A 13440-nucleotide genomic window follows, 5' to 3' on the forward strand; every position below is an offset into this window, starting at 1 on the left:
TTGTTGACAGAGTTGCATGGCCAACGTGAAGCCATTGGTTACACTGACAAAGACTTGGCAAATTTGCTGGCAAAGTTCCGGGCTGAGCACAAATACACTGATATGCAGGACACGATTGAGTACTTCAAAAGCTGTCAACAACTTGATAAAGACTTTTTTTACAAGTACAAGCTTGATGATGAAGATAAGGTCCAATGCATTTACTGGATTGATGATTCAGCGAGAAGGGCTTACAAGTTTTTCAGTGATTGTGTCTCTTTTGACACAACATACTTGACCAATATATACAAGATGCCTTGTGCCCCGTTTATTGGTATAAACAACCATGGACAGTCAATTCAATTTGGGTGTGGTTTTGTTATGAACGAGCTATCGACAAGCTTCGTTTGGCTATTTGAGACATTCCTAGAGGCAATGGGTGGTTTGGCTCCAACCAATATCATAACTGATCAAGATTTTGCCATGAGGTCTGCTATTCAGGATGTTTTTCCCAATACAACGCACCGAAACTGTCGTTGGCACATAATGCAAAATGCAACTGAGAAGCTTGGTGCGTTCCTAGCGAAAAAGCCAGAGTTGCAAGCTGAGTTCAATGATTGTGTCAACGACAGCTACGCTCCTGAGGAGTTTGAAGCAAGGTGGATTGCAATGGTTCGACAACATGGGGTTGCAGAACACCCAGACTTTGTTTATTTGTATGAGAAACGAAGGTGTTGGGTGCCTGCCTACTTTATGCACAAGTTCTACCCCTTTCTCCAAACCACACAAAGGAGTGAAGGCTTCAATGCTGTGCTCAAAAAGTATGTCAACCCACAAAACTCAATAATGGACTTTATTCGCCAATATGCTGCCATACAAGAGAAGATAATGTGTGCTGAGAGCAAGCAGGATGCAGACACAACAATCACAACAGCTAGGAAGTGGAGTTACAACCCAATTGAGCTCCAAATGTCAAGTATCTATACACGCAATATTTTTCTTAGGTTCCAGGTGGAGATGCAATCGTTGTTGTCTTACAGCTGTAAGCAAATGGGTGCCCAAGAATACATGGTTGAATGCATTGCTAAGTTTGTCCCGGGATATGGCAACAAGTCCTTTAAGGTTCATGCAAATGTTGAAGAAGGGTTTTATATGTGTGAATGCTGCAAGTATGAGCGTGATGGGATCGTCTGTTGCCATATACTAAGGGTAAAAACACATCCTGCTTGCTGCGTTTTGTTTTCCATAATTGTCATGTTCCCCCACTTGTTTTCCTACTTGTCAGATTTTGTAGGCTGTTTTGTGGGATTTGCTAGATTCTTCAAAAATGACTTATGTATTTACTACCTTGTACATTTTTGCAGATCATGGTCCAGCTTGGTGTTACCACGTTGCCAGCGGCATACATACTCAAAAGATGGACCTGGCTTGCGGATGAAATGCTCGTTGATATGTCATCACAAGTCCCTGGCAAGGTGCATGAGATGCCTGAGGAATCGGTGATTCTGATGAAAACAACCCTCGTGAAGAATGAGTTTGCCTCGCTTGCTAAAGTTGGGTGCCGAACAGCTGATGGTCGGAAGATAATAGGTACACACTTGAAGGAGATGAAGAGGGAACTTGCTGCGCTTGCGAAAGAACAGAAAAAAAGAGGATCAAGGGCTGATTTTGCTGCAGCTTCTTCAGCAACTGCTGCGAGTGCACCATCTATGTTAAAGTATGCTGCTCAACCTGCTCATTCTGCCCCAATTCATGGCTTCAACAACCAAGGCCGTTCTTCCTGTGGAGTGCCCTTCGAGCCAAGCATTATGGGGCACGGTGCTACAGCTGCGAGTACACACACTATGTCAAACACTGCTACTCCATCAGTCTATACTTCCCCAGCTGCTGCTTCCTCCAACAACCAAGGTCGTTCTTCTAATGCAGCTGCATTCGACCCCCAAATTGAGGGCCAAAGTGCTTTGCTGGCTGCTATGAGTGCACCAGTTATGCCAAATCCTGCTGCTCCGGGTGTATACTCTACCCAACTTGGTGCCTCCACAAGACAAGGGCATTCAACCTATGTAGCTCCTGCCGAGCCAAACATTCTAGGCTACGGTGCTACAGCAACACCTGCAACTACGCAACCTGTGTCGAGATCTGCTCCTCTAGGTGCATATTCTGCCCGAAGTGCTTTGCCGGCTGCAGCATGTGCGCCAGCTACGCAACCTATGTCAAGATCTGCTACTCCAGGAGTCTATACTGCCCAAGCTGCTCCTCGCTCCAACAACAAAGGCCATTCTTCTCGTGCAGCTGCGTTCAAAACCCAAAATCAATGCCAAAATGCATCCATGACTTTTATGAGTGAGAGTGCATCCGCTTGGCCAATGCCTCCTGCTACAACTGTTATTTCTACCCCAGTTGGTGGCTCGAACAACCAGCACCATTCTTCGCATGTAGTTTCTCCTGAGCCTATCATTCGTGACCCAGAGAAGTCAAACAAAAAAAGCCGCAAGAGGAAGAAGTCGTTCCAGCACCCATTGAACATTGGGAAGAAAGAGAAGAGGACTTGTCGGCTATGTGGATCAGTCACGCATGATGCGAGGACATGCTTAACGAGGGAAAACCCCGCCCCCCCTCCAAACTGAAGAAGACGTGTTTTTCTTGATGCATTGTGTAATTTTCATTCTATTTATATATATAAATATTCTGGATGTTGTTTATATATGTAATTCTGAACGCAATATGTTCTACGAGGGGATTGAACCTATTTTGGATGGTTGTAGCATGGCGTACACGAGCCATGTAATCTGATAAATATTTTTCAGTTGGCAAGCAAGTACTACTTGGTAGCTGAGTGTAAACACACGTGCATCACATGACAATGCTTTACGGAGACAAAACACGATAATTAGGTTACAATTAAAATGACAAACACATTAAATTTACGTGACAAGTATTTGTAAGCATCGACAAAAAGATTTATGCGATAACATAAAAAAATATGCAATTAAATTAGTTTTTTCAGGCAAGTAAGTGCATAATAATATGGCAAAAGTGAATGGAACAATGTGGCAAGTGTTGTCTACTCTGGTGCATGACAGTTTTAACAAAAACAGATGATTACTAGTCAACTCATGCAAAGGAATTTAGATGAGTTACTTACCTCCAAAATAAAAAAGGTACTAGTTCATACATTGTGTTTTACTTACCTCCCGGACAGTTGTTGTCAAGCTGTTGTTTCCACTTTTTGCTTTTGTTGAAAGGAGCGTTGAGCCATTTGTTGGCTGTTATCTTCTTTATTTTTTGGATGTCCTCTTTCCGAATTCGAGGCACATTTACACCATCCCACTTATCAAGATATTCCAGCATGTAGAAGCCACAGTGCACACTCCTATTTGTGCTTGCAGTTAAAAAAACCAGTGTGAGATAGTTTTTTCCAAACTTATGAGTGAAAATGATATTTGCAGTTTGTAGTTGCAGAAAACGAAGGGCTCAAGATTTACGCTCACGATATACCTGTTGGGTAAAGTAGCATAAATTCAAAAAAAATCCTACGCATGTTCAGATCTTCCTATGGAGAGACCAGCAACGAGAGAGGGGTAAGAGCATCTTCGTACCTTTGAAGATCGCTAAGCGGAAGCGTTGCTAGAACGCGGTTGATGGAGTCGTACTCGCGGCGATTCCGATCTAGTGCCGAACAACGGCACCTCCGCGTTCAACACACGTGCAGCCCGGTGACGTCTCCCGCACCTTGATCCAGCAAGGAGGAGGGAGAGGTTGGGGAAGAAGTCCAGCAACACGACGACGTGGTGTCGGTGGAGAGACGAGGTCTCCCGGCAGGGCTTCCCCAAGCACCGGCAGAGAGGAGGAGGAAGAAGTGCAGGGCTGCGCCGAGGGAGAGGGAAAACCGTGTCCTCCAAAGGCCAAAAGTGCCCACTATATATAGGGGAAGGGGAGAGGGGGTGCCACCTCTAGGGTTCCCACCCTAAGGGGTGCGGCAGCCCTCCCAGATGGGTGGTGCGGCGGCCAGATGGGGAGGAGGGGGTGGCGCACCCACTGGTGGGGCCCACCTGGCCTAGGGTTTGCCCCCCTTTTTCTTTCCCCTGCGCCATGGGCTGAGTGGGGAGGCGCACCAGCCCACCTAGGGGCTGGTTCCCACCCCCACTTGGCCCACCTTACCTCCCGGGGTCGCAGCCCCCCTTCGGTGGTCCCGGTGGTCCCGGTACGTTACCGGTGATGCCTGAAACACTTCCGGTGTCCGAAACCATCCGTCCTATATATCAATATTTACCTCCGGACCATTCCGGAGCTCCTCGTGACATACGGGATCTCATCCGGGACTCCGAACAACTTTCAGTAACCTTGTATAACAATTCCCTATAACCCTAGCGTCATCGAACCTTAAGTGTGTAGACCCTACGGGTTCGGGAGACAGGCAGACATGACCGAGACACCTCTCTGGCCAATAACCATCAGCGGGGTCTGGATACCCATGGTGGATCCCACTAGCTCCACGATGATCTCATCGGATGAACCACGATGTCAAGGATTCAATCAATCCCGTATACGATTCCCTTTGTCTGTCGGTATAGAACTTGCCCGAGATTCGATCGTCGGTATACCTATACCTTGTTCAATCTCGTTACCGGTAAGTCTCTTTACTCGTTCCGTAGCACGTCATCGTGTGACCAACTCTTTAGTCACATTGAGCTCATGATGATGTTCTACCGAGTGGGCCCAGAGATACCTCTCCGTCACACGGAGTGACAAATCCCGATCTCGATTCGTGCCAACCCAACAGACACTTTCGGAGGTACCCGTAGTGCACCTTTATAGCCACCCAGTTACGTTGTGACGTTTGATACACCCAAAGCACTCCTACGGTATCCGGGAGTTGCACAATCTCACGGTCGAAGGAAAAGATACTTGACATTAGAAAAGCATTAGCATACGAACAATACGATCTAGTGCTAGGCTTAGGATTGGGTCTTGCCCATCACATCATTCTCCCAATGATGTGATCCCGTTATCAACGACATCTAATTCCCATGATCAGGAAACCATGATCATCTATTGACTAACGAGCTAGCCAACTAGAGGCTTGCTAGGGACACATTGTGATCTATTCATTCACACATGTATTATTGTTTCCTGTTAATACAATTATAGCATGAACGATAGACGATTATCATGAACAAGGAAATATGATAATAACCATTTTATTATTGCCTCTAGGGCATATCTCCAACAGTCTCCCACTTGCACTAGAGTCAATAATCTAGTTACATTGTGATGTATCGAACACCCATAGCATCATGGTGTTGATCATGTTTTGCTCGTGGAAGAGGTTTAGTCAACGGGTCTGCAATATTCAGATCCGTGTGTACTTTACAAATATCTATCACTCCACTCTGGACATGGTCCTGGATGGAGTTGTAGCGGCACTTGATGTGCTTCGTCTTCCGGTGAAACCTGGGCTCCTTGGCTATGGCAATGGCTCCAGTGTTATCACAGAAGAGTGTCATAGGACCCGACGCGCTTGGAACCACTCCAAGGTCGGTGATGAGCTCCTTCATCCAAATTCCTTCATGAGCCGCTTCTGAAGCAGCTATGTACTCCGCTTCACATGTAGATGCTGCCACGACTTCTTGCTTGCTGCTGCACCAGCTCACTGCCCCATCATTTAACACATATACGTATCCGGTTTGTGACTTAGAGTCATCCGGATCTGTGTCGAAGCTAGCGTCGACGTAACCCTTTACGACGAGCTCTTCGTCACCTCCATAAATGAGAAACATTTCCTCAGTCCTTTTCAGGTACTTAAGGATATTCTTGACCGTTGTCCAGTGTTCCGTACCGGGATCACTTTGGTACCTCCCTACCAAGCTTATGTCAAGGTTTATATCAGGTCTGGTACACAGCATGGCATACATTAGAGAGCCCACGGCTGAAGCATAGGGGACCGAACTCATCTTCTCTCTATCTGCTGCCGTGGTCGGCGACTGAGTCTTACTCAATCTCATACCTTGCAAAACTGGCAAGAACCCTTTCTTTGAGTTTTCCATATTGAACTTCTTCAATATCTTGTCAAGGTATGTACTTTGCGAAAGACCTATGAGGCGTCTCGATCTATCTCTATAGATCTTGATGCCTAATATGTATGCAGCTTCTCCAAGGTCCTTCATTGAAAAACTCTTGTTCAAATAGGCCTTTATGCTCTCCAACATCTCTATATCATTCCCCATCAATAATATGTCATCCACATATAGTACGAGAAAAGCTACAGAGCTCCCACTCACTTTCTTGTACAGACAGGCTTCTCTGTAAACCTGTATGAACCCAAACGCTTTAATCACCTCATTAAAGCGAATGTTCCAACTCCGAGATGCTTGCACCAGCCCATAGATGGAGCGCTGGAGCTTGCATACTTTGTTAGCACCTTTAGGATCGACAAAACCTTCTGGTTGCATCATATACAATTCTTCCTTAAGGTTCCCGTTAAGGAACGCTGTTTTGACGTCCATTTGCCAAATTTCATAATCATAAAAGGCGGCAATTGCTAACATGATTCGGACTGATTTCAGCTTCGCTACGGGAGAGAAAGTCTCTTCGTAGTCAACTCCTTGAATTTGTCGAAAACCCTTTGCGACAAGTCGAGCTTTGTAAACGGTTACATTACCGTTTGCATCAGTCTTCTTCTTGAAGATCCACTTATTTTCTATGGCTCGCCGGTCATCGGGCAAGTCCACCAAAGTCCATACTTTGTTCTCATACATGGATCCTATCTCGGATTTCATGGCCTCAAGCCATTTGTTGGAATCTGGGCCCGCCATCGCTTCTTCATAGTTCGAAGGTTCACCGTTGTCTAACAACATGATTTCCATCACAGGGTTGCCGTACCACTCTGGTGCGGAGCGTACCCTTGTGGACCTTCGCGGTTTAGTAGTAACTTGATCCGAAGCTTCATGATCATCATCATTAACTTCCTCTTCAGTCGGTGTAGGCGCCACAGGAACAACTTCCTGCACTGCGCTACTTTCCTGTTCGAGAGGGGGTGTAATTACCTCATCAAGTTCTACCTTCCTCCCACTTACTTCTTTCGAGAGAAACTCTTTCTCTAGAAAGGATCCGTTCTTGGCAACAAAGGTTTTACCTTCGGATCTAAGATAGAAGGTATACCCAATAGTTTCCTTAGGGTATCCTATGAATACGCATTTCTCCGCTTTGGGTTCGAGCTTTTCTGGTTGAAGTTTCTTCACATAAGCATCGCAGCCCCAAACTTTAAGAAACGACAACTTAGGTTTCTTGCCAAACCATAGTTCATACGGTGTCGTCTCAACAGATTTAGACGGTGCCCTATTTAAAGTGAATGCTGCAGTTTCTAATGCGTATCCCCAAAATGATAGCGGTAAGTCGGTGAGAGATATCATAGATCGTACCATATCTAATAAAGTGCGATTACGACGTTCAGACACTCCGTTGCGCTGCGGTGTGCCAGGCGGCGTCAGTTGTGAAACGATTCCACACTTCCTTAGGTGTGTGCCAAACTCGTGACTCAAATATTCTCCTCCGCGATCAGATCGTAGACATTTAATTTTTCTGTCACGTTGATTCTCAACCTCACTCTGAAATTCCTTGAACTTTTCAAACGTCTCAGATTTGTGCTTCATCAAGTAGATATACCCATACCTACTCAAATCATCGGTGAGAGTGAGAACATAACGGTAACCACCGCGAGCTTCAACGTTCATTGGACCACACACATCAGTATGTATTATTTCCAATAAGTCGGTTGCTCTCTCCATTATTCCTGAGAATGGAGTCTTAGTCATCTTGCCCATGAGGCACGGTCCGCATGTGTCAAATGATTCAAAGTCAAGAGACTCTAGTAGACAATTATCATGAACAAAGAAATATGATAATAACCATTTTATTATTGCCTCTAGGGCATATCTCCAACAATACCAAGTTCTAAATTGATTAGTTTGTCATATTGTTAAAATAATAGTTAACTGATTACTATTCTTAGTTGTCAGATTTTACATTAAACATTTTACACTTAACAAACTACTTAGTTGCCAAAAAAGTTTGTCATACTGCGATTGTTCAGTTAACAGATTTTAACCAAAACCTTACTTTTCAAATTATAAAAAAAAGATAAAAAAACATTTTACTCACCTTACAGCCTGTTTTGGGGCGTCAATGATCTCGAGTTCGTAGTTTTCAATCTGAACCCTCGACTTATCGTAGTATAACTTCCATGCTTCCTTGATTCTTCTCATTACAGCGTTTGCGTGGTAGATAAGACCAATGTTTCCTTTGCTGCGAAGTGAATCTAACGCCTCAAACCTTTGAGCAGTATTGTTGATGCATAAAACATACCAGTGATGTCCTGACAGTTCTTTCCCTCCCATTTCTTCAATAACAGGGAACATGATCTGTGGGAGCGCATGAAGAATAACAAAAAAAAATTAAACATATAGCATTTGTATTTTATGCAGCTAACTAAAAAAGTAAAATTTTGCAAACACATGCATTTTAGTCCCACATCATGTAGAATTTGTTTCAGGTTGATGAAAAAAAATGAGTTACTTACTAAATTCTGGCAGCTAAGAGCAAAGTCCTTCTTCCTTTCGAAAATGTTAGTCACTATCTTCTTACTATGCGCGCCTTGCAACAAGAATTTGGCCACTAAGTGTGAGAGTATCAACTTGCCCTCAACTTTGTTTGTTTCCTGCAGATACTCTATCCCAACTTCAGCACAATTAGTAGACAACTCCCCTGTGATGTAGGTTGAATCAGCGAGATCCCATGTATACACCCAGTTTTTTTCATACTTGATGATGATCACGCTGCATATTTGTGGTAAAGCAATCATCAAAAAAGCAGCATAAAAAATACTATAAAAAGAGTGAGAAAAAGCAAGAAAAATAGAAATGGAGAAGCAAAAAAAAAGAAGCAGACAATTACTTTTTGATCGATGAATTTCCATTCTTTTTGTATTTGCTGCTCAACATTAGCTTCTTATAGATATCTTCTTCTTCGCTCGTGACATTGATATCATCATCGTATGGCGATAGCTTAAAGCGAGACGGCTTCTTCACTCTTTCCTTATGGGGGTTGGTCTTTGGTGTCACACTTTGAACACCAGTCTCGCCTGCCATGTTATTGCTTCTCGCTGCTCCAGCTGTTGTTGCTGCTGCACGCTTTTTCTTAAAGAAATCTTCGAGGTGCCTCTCATAGTCGTCAAGCTCTTCAGCTAGATCAGCATCGATTTCGTCCTGACCTCCAGTGGCTAGAAATGCAGTCAGCTTGTCTGACAATGGATACTCGACCATCTGCGGGCCTGTTTCAACTACTACAAGGAACAAAAAAAAGGTAGGACAAGCATAAATATTAATATGGGAACTAGGTATTTTTGTAGCATGGGAAGTAAGAACTTTTAGCAGGACAGGCATAATATTAATATGGGAACTACGTATTTTTGTAGCATGGGAAGTAAGAACTTTTAGAACTGGAAACTACATATTTCTGGCAACTAAGAACTTTTTATTCTGGAAAAAAACAAGCTATTAATTCTGGCAACTAACAACTTTGAAATCTGGAAAAACAAGCTATCAATTCTGGCAACTGACAACTTTTGTATCTGGAAAAACAAGCTATTAAACCTGACAACTAAAGAACTTTTTAATCTATAAAAACAAGCTATTAATTCTGGAAAGTAGGGATGCGTTTGTAATCTGGCAACTAAGCAAATTTTGAGCTTATTTTTTGATGAAAAAATAAAAAATGGCGACTCAGCACAAATAAAACTGACAAAAAGTGAATTATGTATGATCATGTTCCGAATACCTGTTGGTTGGGCCCATGATAATGGCATTATTTCTAAAGGATTGCCTGCATCAAGATGCTCATAATCTATGTTCACTTCATTGCTTGGATTTGATAGAATAGGTGAGAGACCAAGGGAGAACGAAGGAGGTGTAAATGCCCCAGGCCGGTTATCTCTAGCCTTGTCTGATGAAGAACCATGACTCCTCTTGTTTGCATTCGCTGCTTGCGTCTTCGGAATAGCTCCTGTTGAATCATATTTCTTGCCTTGAAACATCCCTAGCCTTTTTGCAGATTCTGAAAGATCTTTTATTACATTTAATACATGTTCTGGAATGGGAGTTGACTTGCCATCATTAGTCATCTGCCGCAAGATCCTTTTACCAAGTGGCGATATCCTAGTTGAGCTTGAAGAAGATCCGGATCCAACATGCACATTTGTATTGACTGCTGGAGACAGGATAATAGCTGTGGACTTGCTTTCATCAATTTCTGCGGGTTGTGTTGTTTGGCTGATTTCTTCAGAAACTACAATAGTTGTGCTACTGCTACTTCCATCTTTGACTAATGAACGCATTCGGATTCTGGCTAAGTGTGTTGTAGCCACATCAACTCCTACTTTGTTCCCGCTGTGCGTGTTTGTATCAGCAGTTGGCGACAAGATTATGGCAGTGCACTTACTTTCTCCAATTCCAGTGCTTGGTTGCGTTCTTGGGCTCATTTTTTGAGAAATTGTAATAGGTGTGTTGCTGCTGCTTCCATCTTTGCCTGGTGAGCGCATTCAGATCCTTCCTAAGCGTGTTGTAGCCAAAAAACCTATTGCTTTGTTTGCACTGCTACGTGATGATGATTGTTCCATTGGTGCGTGAGAGACATCAGTGCCGGTGACGTTTGAGGATGTTATGCGTGCAAGCCGTGGTGATCTCCTTGTTGCCTGTCGTTTTGGTGAAGGCTGCTTCAATGTTGCAGTGCTTTTTCTGTGAAACAAAAAACATGCAAAAAAAGAAAAAGAAAAAAGTGTTAGAAGAAACTGATAGTCAAATGCATTTTGAAAACACCTCTTTTACTTGATGGCAAACTATACGTGGTTTTCGGAAAAATAGTGTTGCTAACCTCTTTATTGAAACATTCACTCCAGCTTGTTGTACATGTTTGCGCTTCTTCTCCCCATCTTCTTTCGTGGATTCAGGACACTTCCTGCCGGATAAAAAAAGGAAAAAATATATAAGTTGCCTTAATAGAAAAGACTTTTATGAGACAACACGACAACTGGATAGAATTCAAACTGACTAATCCAGCAAAAAAACACCGCAAACCACTGATTTTTTTACAAAAACAAGTGACAAAGCATTATGAGACAATATGACAACTTGGTACAATTAAGATGACAAGTACAACAAATCATTTGTGGCAAGTGGACTTTATAAAAAAAACATTGACAAGCATCATGAGAAAAAATGACAACTAGTTATTATTAAAATGGAAATTACAAACAAAAAAGTGTTTGTGACAAAAGTGGATTTTATAAGCAATGAAAAAGCATTATGAGACAACAAAAAAGCGAACTTATAAAAAGCATGGCAACTGAGTTGTCATTTTTTAATGCCAAGCATTCACAAAAGGCTTATATAACACTACACGACATCTAGGTAGAGTTAAAAATGACAAGCACATTTTTTTTGTGGCAACTAGATTTAAAAGAACCAACAAATCTTTGTATGAAACAACACTGAAAATATGATAATTTAGTCATTTCTATCAGGCAAGTAAGTGGTTGATAATGTGGAAAGTGTGTTTAACAATGTGGCAAGTTCAGACTTGCCTTTCGCTGTTGCCTACAGTAAACAAAGTGCATGCAGTCTGCCATGCATGCTTCAGCAAAATTAAAATCTATACATGACAAGTAAACACAAAGAAAAACTACCTCCTTGGCGTCATCTTTATGGGACGTGCATTGATCTTCCTTAAGTCTTTGCAAGTATTTCTCCCTTGAATTGCTGCCCACATGTTTCTTTCAGCAGTCCGAGCTCTTTCACAACGATACGCTTAATCCCTTCATGTGTGCTCCCATCACCCTGTTCTATATCAGCCGGTCTTGTGCTTTTCAGTTCACGCAGCCTGTTAGCAAGCCCTGCTGCGCTGCCTCTAATCTTTTCCTCCAACTCCTGGCTGTTCCCCTCGGATATAAGTGAAACAAGTGTATCTGCAGGGGAATTGTTATCTGGACTGAACATATCGCTCTTAGATGGGAGGTTCAGATGTGAAGTTGATCTTGATGGAGACTTGGTGTCAAACTGTGCAGATGGATCCCCACTTGATGTGTTGTCACAAACTTCTGTCTCGCGAGCACCACCGAAGAAATTTGCTCCCTGAGATGGATCATACGTCGTGTTCTCCATTTCACCTGCCACATCTCTCGCTTTTTTTGTCAATGGTGATTCGACATTGCCTCTGGTGATGTCCTCCTCTCTGCATTAGTGTTTTGCGGGAAAAAATGGTAAGTGTGAAAATGACAAGTGGCACACTAATTACAACTTAATCATTTTATACGGCTAGTTGTCGGGTTACTTTACCTTGTCACCCTCTTCTTTTTGTCACGTTCAATATCCACGTTGTGCTCATTTGTGTCATTGTCAGATTCTGTTGAATCTTCGGACGATGTATCATCACTTTCTCTTGCCTCGGTGCCCCTTTTTATTCTACTTGTAGTTGTATTTCTGGTTGCGGGTGCTGTCAGTCCCTGCACGAGCTCTGTAAGGAGTGTGTCAACCCCTGATGCAAACTGATTAAACAATGTGCCAACCCCTGATGCAAACTTTGTGATAACTGTGGTAGCTTTAAGCTTATCCTGTGAGGAGAAAAAATACAGAAAAATCATTATTTTTAGAGCAAAAAATACACAAAAAAATACACATACATATGAACTCAAAAAGCCCTTGCCGCAGAAAAAAAAATCCATATACACAAAAAAAATTCTTACACTTTGAGAGCAACTAGGATGTATATTTTGCTTCATCCAGGTTTCGAAGCCCCCAGGTCCCCCAAACAGATCAAATCTGCTGTGACTCTCCTCTCTAAATTCTCCCTTCAACTGCATGTGCGTGCATCATAAAACGGAAAAACAGTTGATTTTCCACGAGACATTTATCCTATGGAAGTACTATTCTAAAAAAATGAAGCTATTGTCATAAATGTGAAAGGAGGCAAAAAAAAGAACCTGAAAGTTGCCAAAACTGGGTGGATCATGCTCCAGCATGTCCATCTCAGCGACAACATCGACATGTGTCTTGGACCATGCATTAATTGTGTACGGGGTGTCGGGTAACTCAAGCTCCATGCCATCGCAATCCAAAGCATCAAGATACCGTAGCTGTGGATGCAACAAATAATACAAAAAAGACACAAATCAATTAAAAAGCTGATCGCCAGATTCAAATAAACATAGTTGTCAAATATATATAAGCTGGTTGTCAGATATATACACACTAACTGTCAGATTTAAAAAAAACCATAGTTGCCTGGTTTTTGGGTACAGAAACAGATACAAAAGAAAGACAAAATGTAGCTGGGCCACAACAAAATTATTCGCTGGGTTTGTACTTTTGATTTTGGATTGTCACTCACCATGCAGTAAAGAAGGCATCCTTT

General features: G+C 42.7%; 1 long non-coding RNA gene across 2 annotated transcripts; it reads right to left on the reverse strand.

Moving 5' to 3' along the window:
- Positions 1–3212: 3212 nt before the first annotated feature.
- LOC123413775 lies at positions 3213–8238 on the reverse strand. Of its 2 annotated transcripts, none has more exons than XR_006613894.1 (2): positions 8140–8238; positions 3213–3352 (listed from the first exon to the last, which is right to left on the reverse strand). It is a non-coding gene; the product is annotated as an uncharacterized LOC123413775 (long non-coding RNA). The 2 variants fall into 2 exon arrangements; XR_006613900.1 differs by having other exon boundaries at positions 3213–3361; positions 8140–8158.
- Positions 8239–13440: the final 5202 nt, after the last annotated feature.

This window comes from Hordeum vulgare, chromosome 1H (genome assembly GCF_904849725.1).
Source record: "Hordeum vulgare subsp. vulgare chromosome 1H, MorexV3_pseudomolecules_assembly, whole genome shotgun sequence".
In the NCBI taxonomy this organism is placed as follows: Eukaryota; Viridiplantae; Streptophyta; class Magnoliopsida; order Poales; family Poaceae; genus Hordeum; species Hordeum vulgare.